Raw genomic sequence first — 7,047 nt, 5'->3', positions numbered from 1 at the left:
GCCTTGCACCAAGTATCGCAACCAAGGGTAGTGCAAGGAGTCCCGGTAAGCGCTCCTCCTCAAGATACCGACGAGAATGAAGCTACCTTCTACCTCCCAAGGGAAATAGAAGAATGGCTTTGAGTGAGAACCTAGGAGCCATGGGCTGAAGAATGTTTCTACATCGGGAAGCTATTCCCGAAATTTTCCTAAATAAGTAGAACCTTTATGATAACCTTATGTACCCCTTAGTTAATTAACTATATTTATGTAATCTCTCTATTAGCAATGTCATGATGGTTTTTACGATTTATGGACTCATGGTGGTAATGGATGAAAAAGGGAACGAGAAAAAATGGAACCATGTAGAAGAACAGAACAAACCGACAAAAATCTCCAAAACAGAAGGCTCCACACGGGCCGTGCCCAACCAACACGGCCCCGTGCTGAGCCCCCTGCAGGAAATCACCCAGTTCAGGTAACTGGACACGGGCCGTGTTCAGCGAACACGCCCCCGTGTCCAGGCTTCTGTTTCAATTCTATAATTTTTGTTACTGGCACTTGACCACGGGGCCGTGCCCGGTCAACACGGGGCCGTGTCCAGAGCGCCAGTAACACAAATCTTTGTTTTTAAACACACTTTTACATATTCTAATCAACCAAAAACTCTATTTTTGGACACATTGAGGACAATGTGTAATTTAAGTGTGGGGGGGATGCTAAAACCTTGGAATTTTGCAAAATCCTAAAACAAGCCTTACACAAAACTCTATTGGAACCGCTAAACACCCCAAATTTTTTCAAAAACTTTTTCATTTTTTTTTATTTACTTGTCTTAGTTTAAGTTGGGAATAACAAGTTATAAAAGGGTTATATTTTTACAAACTTACAACCGATAGCGTCGTGATAAAAAGAACTAACATAAGAAAATTATGAAACGGTATAACAAGTCTAGCTAAAATTCGATTATATATGCTTGGTCACATTAAAAACCCATTCCCACAAAAAAGTGAGTTTTGAGCCTTTATTGAGCATAAAAATACACATACTTAGATTAAATGCTCATTTTTCGTTTCTTGTGTGAATAGCCGCTCGGTCTTTACAAATCTAGAACTTGCCACGACGATACATTCCCGGTCCTTACCAACTTAAACCCAAGTAAGTAAATGATGGAGGCATTAGGACTAACTATTTTTCTTTCAAAACCATTATTTTTTTATTTTTTTTTTACCTACCCAAAACCCCCCTAGAAAACCCCCTTTGAGCCTAAACCTTTCATTTCATTACCCCCAAAACAATTTTCTACCCACCAAAAACCTTTTTCATTTTTTTCACCTTTATTTTAGTGACAAACTCGGTTTTTCATAAACATACCTTTACGTGACAAAAAAAATATATATATATATATATATATATGAAGTCAAAAACAAACATAAGCTACAAAAAGCTTGTTTGGAGAAATACTTCAAAAATAAATGTCACCAAAAAAATAAGGTATTTCACGAAAACCGACATTTGTTACGATTTTCGCCCTTTTTAACCACTAACCAACCACCCACCTTTAAACCCAAGCCTTCACCCCAAAAGACCTCTTGATATTTACAAAGGTAAAAAGTTAAAAAGGAGGAGGATTGATCACTTGGCAAGCATATGGAAAATGTAAATCCGTGCCGCTCTCGAGCGATTCACTTAAATATACACCTTCGGCCGAGTGATTGAGTGATCTCCCGTGAGGTATGTGAACTTGTATATAAATGGAATTTTAATAAGGCATGCTATGCCAAATTAAGTAGTTTATCTTATGAAAAGTTCAAAATAAACCATGACGAATAAGATTGTAAATAAGGTAAAAATAGAACCTATACAAACCTTGGATTCCCGACACTCTAGGACAAGTTAAAAAAACTTCTCTTCTACCTATTCCATTTGGGAGTGTAAGCCACATTAAAAGAGTTTTGCTTGAGGACAAGCAAAAGTTCAAGTGTGGGGGTATTTGATGTGTGTAAAATGCAACATATAAAACACATCAATTAAGGCATAAAACTAACCCTTTTTAAGTACTAATGTTGGAAAAAGAGTGTTTTTGTCTTCCTTTTGTATTTTCAGGATGAAATGAGCTCAAAATCACAAAAGAAGCAAAAAGACCACTAATTCTACCATAAATACAAGAAAAGGAACAAAAGTAAACTGCCCGGACCCTCAACGGCACCTCCCAAGACAAAGAGAAGAGAACAGAGCCTGAACACGCCCCGTGTCCAGTGAACACGGGGGCGTGCCCAGGAAGCAGCAGAAAAGACAAACCAGTAGAAGCTTCCATTGCTCACCACGGGGCCGTGCCCAGCGGACACGGGGGCGTGTTGAAAGTACAGCAGGCGCATTAATTGTAATTCGCAATTACAATTAATGAAGAGAGAGAATGTCAGACGGGCACGGGGCCGTGTCCAGCGAACACGGGGCCGTGTCCAGCGTTCTGTTCAGCCTATAAATAGAGGAGCTTGGCTTCATTCTCTCTCATCCCTTGGCACACCACCTCTCTCACACTTCATCCACCACCCACCACCACCATAACACCATCATCCACCACCATCATCCATTGTCCATCATAGAGTGTGTGAGTCGTCTCGGGATCCAAGATTGATCGTAAGAGTTCTTGACAATCAAGGCCATGTTTGCCTAAGTCTCTTACATCACTTGGTGAAGACAAGTGTTTAGTATAATACTTTTTATTTTTAATCTTTTGCACTTTTTATTTGGTTTTGTATTAATGACTTTAATAACTAGTTACTTATGTTGAAGGTGATCTTTCCTTATCGTTTGTCCGTGGTGTCTTGGCATTATTTTACTGTCTATATAAAATAAAAGATTTTCACCATTCATATCTCCACGGTCTATATGGAGGTATGTTGGCTACCTGGTCGGGGGTTAAGGGAACGGTTTGGTAAAGGTCTTGCCCTTGTTCAGCGTTTAGAGGTCCTGCTTGGGACCTGGGTCAAATTTAGTAGGATCTCCTTCAATGCCCATAGGTATTGGATGGCGGGGATCCAAACTCTTTGACCCCCTCATAAGCTAACTACTATTAATACTATAACCCGGCTATTTAGGACTGTATCCCTGCTGACTCAGACTACTTAGCCGAGGGTAACGTCACCGCCAAAAGCGGGGCCTACCATAATTTGCATTAATAACTTAATTCATTATCTTTCAATAATCCGACCCTTTAGGATTGTATCCTTGCTGACTCAAACTACTGGGTTGAGGGTAACGTCGCCTTCAAAAGAGGGGCCTACTACAATAACTAAGATAATCTCTTAAACAAGTGCAAAAGTGCGAAAATAATCAAAGGTTATACTAATACACGTGTCGGATCCAAGTGATTCATCTTGTCTATCTGTTTTTATTTTATTTTCTTTTTCAGCATTTAGTTAGTTTTTATTTTTCTTAGTTTAAAACATTTTTCTAACTTTTTGATTTGATTAGACGTTGAGGATAAACCGGTATTAAAAGCTCTTGTGTCCTTGGACGACCTCGGTATCTTACCAACACTATACTACGTCCACGATGGGTGCACTTGCCCATATGTGTGTTTAGTGTTAGTAAATATCGTGTTTTATAAATTTAAAACTTGGCTAAAAGTGTAAAAAGGGCTTAAATATATATCTAAAAATATAACACACTTCACGCACATCAAGTTTTTGGCGCCGTTGCCGGGGACAGAAGGATTTTAAGAAAGTTAGGAATCAACGGCCTAATCATCTTTTTATTATTCTTTAATTTTTTTAGGATTTTTTTTTAGATTTTTCAGCTTCTGCAGAGCTCAGCACGGGGCCGTGCCCGCTGAACACGCCCCCGTGCCCAATCATTGGAACTGGCAATCCTGTTTTATATCAGACAGTAGGCTGAACACGGGGCCGTGTCCACTCAACACGCCCCCGTGCCCAAGATTCAGTTGCTGAAAACAGAACCGTTTGATCCCGGCGGTTGGTAACTTCTGATACAAACATGAGTAATAGTGATTCTTTTTACTTTCGGCACTCTTATGGTTTGTGGTGTCAAATATGTGGAGGCGAACACGAGGAATTAAAATGTTTCTTCCTCACTTATAGGCCACACTATATAGACCCACCAATTCCTTGTAGCCTTAAGAGGGGCGAAAGTAAAAATAAACACTATTTCTCCCTCGAATGCGCCCAACCGGATATTCTAGGAGATATGCTCCTTGACGAGCTATTTCAACTAGAAGAACTACTTCTAAATTGGTCAAAAGAACTTAGGAAGGATTTCTTAGATCCATCCCAAGATGATGACCATGAGGAAATGTTGGAACCGCATTCTGACAACCTCGTTGCTCCCGAAAATACCTTTCTTCCTAGACAAGACGTGGACGATAGTCGTCCCTGTGCCGATTGTGCCGTGAAGGACTCCCCATCGACCTCGTTCGGTGCATACATAGACCTGAGCGATTCGGCATACACCTTCTTTAACGAGAGCCCGGGAAAGGGTTGGACTTGTCCACCTAGAATGAAAATAGGAATTACCCTCACCGACAACCTCTTGCGTTCTCGCCTTAGTATAGGACAATTAAGGTATCTTAGGCACTTTGGGGTTGTTCCAACAAGTCAGGAGCCACCCGATATAAGTAAGCGCCTTAGAAAAGACAAAACTCCACGAGACAGCCCTCCGACACGGGGCCGTGTCCGGTCACCACGACCCCGTGTTCGCTCAGAAGATTTTCTGCTGATTCTGTCAGAATACGGACAAAATGTGTCAGGATTTTCTCTGCACACGGGGCCGTGTCCGGCGAACACGGGGCCGTGTTCAGTGTGCTGTCGTTTTCTTTAAATGCAGCCTGAATCCTGCTCATTTTTTACCACTCCACCAAGCAGAGATCCCTGGAATCTTCACATATACCATCCTAGGTAAGTACCAAAAGAAGGTTCCTAAGGACCATCTTATCTTTTCCACTTTTGTTCATTTCCTCTTCTTCCAAAAATTTTTCAAACCCTACCTCCATGGAAGCTTGGAAACCCATGATTCCAACCTTCTATGCAAGGTTTGTAGGAATTTTCGCTATGGATTCTTGTCTAAGGTTAGTTCCATAACTGTGTTTTTAAATTATCTAAGCTCATAACACGACGAAAGTATATAGAAATAATTTAAAAACCTAGAACCATTAGACAAAAATTCCTGCAGACAGTGAACACGGGGCCGTGCTCACTGAGCACGGGGCCGTGTTCGAGGTACTGTTTTGCAAAAATTTAGTTCCTCGGCTTATTTCGCAGAAAATGGCCAGCCGGAACAGCGGAGCATCTTCAAGGAATAACCGAAATGGAAGGAGATCGTCCACCGCAGAGGATTCCCTAGTAAACTACGTTTACGCTTTAAGGGAAGCCGTGGACGAATTGACAAGTGTAGAAGAAGCTTTGGTGGATCGCGTTAATCATCTGACGATAAGTTTGGAGGGCTGCCTGCAAGAAGTAAACCTTCTGCACCAAAGGATAAACCTTCTTGCTTCCCCGCCTTTGGTTCCGGTGATTACACACAGGGCGTGGAATGTGGTACCCGAGGTTATCATCCCAGCAGAATGGCACGCCTTGCACCAAGTATCGCAACCAAGGGTAGTGCAAGGAGTCCCGGTAAGCGCTCCTCCTCAAGATACCGACGAGAATGAAGCTACCTTCTACCTCCCAAGGGAAATAGAAGAATGGCTTTGAGTGAGAACCTAGGAGCCATGGGCTGAAGAATGTTTCTACATCGGGAAGCTATTCCCGAAATTTTCCTAAATAAGTAGAACCTTTATGATAACCTTATGTACCCCTTAGTTAATTAACTATATTTATGTAATCTCTCTATTAGCAATGTCATGATGGTTTTTACGATTTATGGACTCATGGTGGTAATGGATGAAAAAGGGAACGAGAAAAAATGGAACCATGCAGAAGAACAGAACAAACCGACAAAAATCTCCAAAACAGAAGGCTCCACACGGGCCGTGCCCAACCAACACGGCCCCGTGCTGAGCCCCCTGCAGGAAATCACCCAGTTCAGGTAACTGGACACGGGCCGTGTTCAGCGAACACGCCCCCGTGTCCAGGCTTCTGTTTCAATTCTATAATTTTTGTTACTGGCACTTGACCACGGGGCCGTGCCCGGTCAACACGGGGCCGTGTCCAGAGCGCCAGTAACACAAATCTTTGTTTTTAAACACACTTTTACATATTCTAATCAACCAAAAACTCTATTTTTGGACACATTGAGGACAATGTGTAATTTAAGTGTGGGGGGGATGCTAAAACCTTGGAATTTTGCAAAATCCTAAAACAAGCCTTACACAAAACTCTATTGGAACCGCTAAACACCCCAAATTTTTTCAAAAACTTTTTCATTTTTTTTTATTTACTTGTCTTAGTTTAAGTTGGGAATAACAAGTTATAAAAGGGTTATATTTTTACAAACTTACAACCGATAGCGTCGTGATAAAAAGAACTAACATAAGAAAATTATGAAACGGTATAACAAGTCTAGCTAAAATTCGATTATATATGCTTGGTCACATTAAAAACCCATTCCCACAAAAAAGTGAGTTTTGAGCCTTTATTGAGCATAAAAATACACATACTTAGATTAAATGCTCATTTTTCGTTTCTTGTGTGAATAGCCGCTCGGTCTTTACAAATCTAGAACTTGCCACGACGATACATTCCCGGTCCTTACCAACTTAAACCCAAGTAAGTAAATGATGGAGGCATTAGGACTAACTATTTTTCTTTCAAAACCATTATTTTTTTATTTTTTTTTTACCTACCCAAAACCCCCCTAGAAAACCCCCTTTGAGCCTAAACCTTTCATTTCATTACCCCCAAAACAATTTTCTACCCACCAAAAACCTTTTTCATTTTTTTCACCTTTATTTTAGTGACAAACTCGGTTTTTCATAAACATACCTTTACGTGACAAAAAAAAAATATATATATATATATATATATATATGAAGTCAAAAACAAACATAAGCTACAAAAAGCTTGTTTGGAGAAATACTTCAAAAATAAATGTCACCAAAAAAATAAGGTA

This window comes from Helianthus annuus, chromosome 8 (assembly GCF_002127325.2).
Source record: "Helianthus annuus cultivar XRQ/B chromosome 8, HanXRQr2.0-SUNRISE, whole genome shotgun sequence".
NCBI classification, from domain to species: domain Eukaryota; kingdom Viridiplantae; phylum Streptophyta; class Magnoliopsida; order Asterales; family Asteraceae; genus Helianthus; species Helianthus annuus.
The sequence above is the reverse complement of the archived record's forward strand: the minus strand, read 5'-3'. Positions refer to the sequence as shown.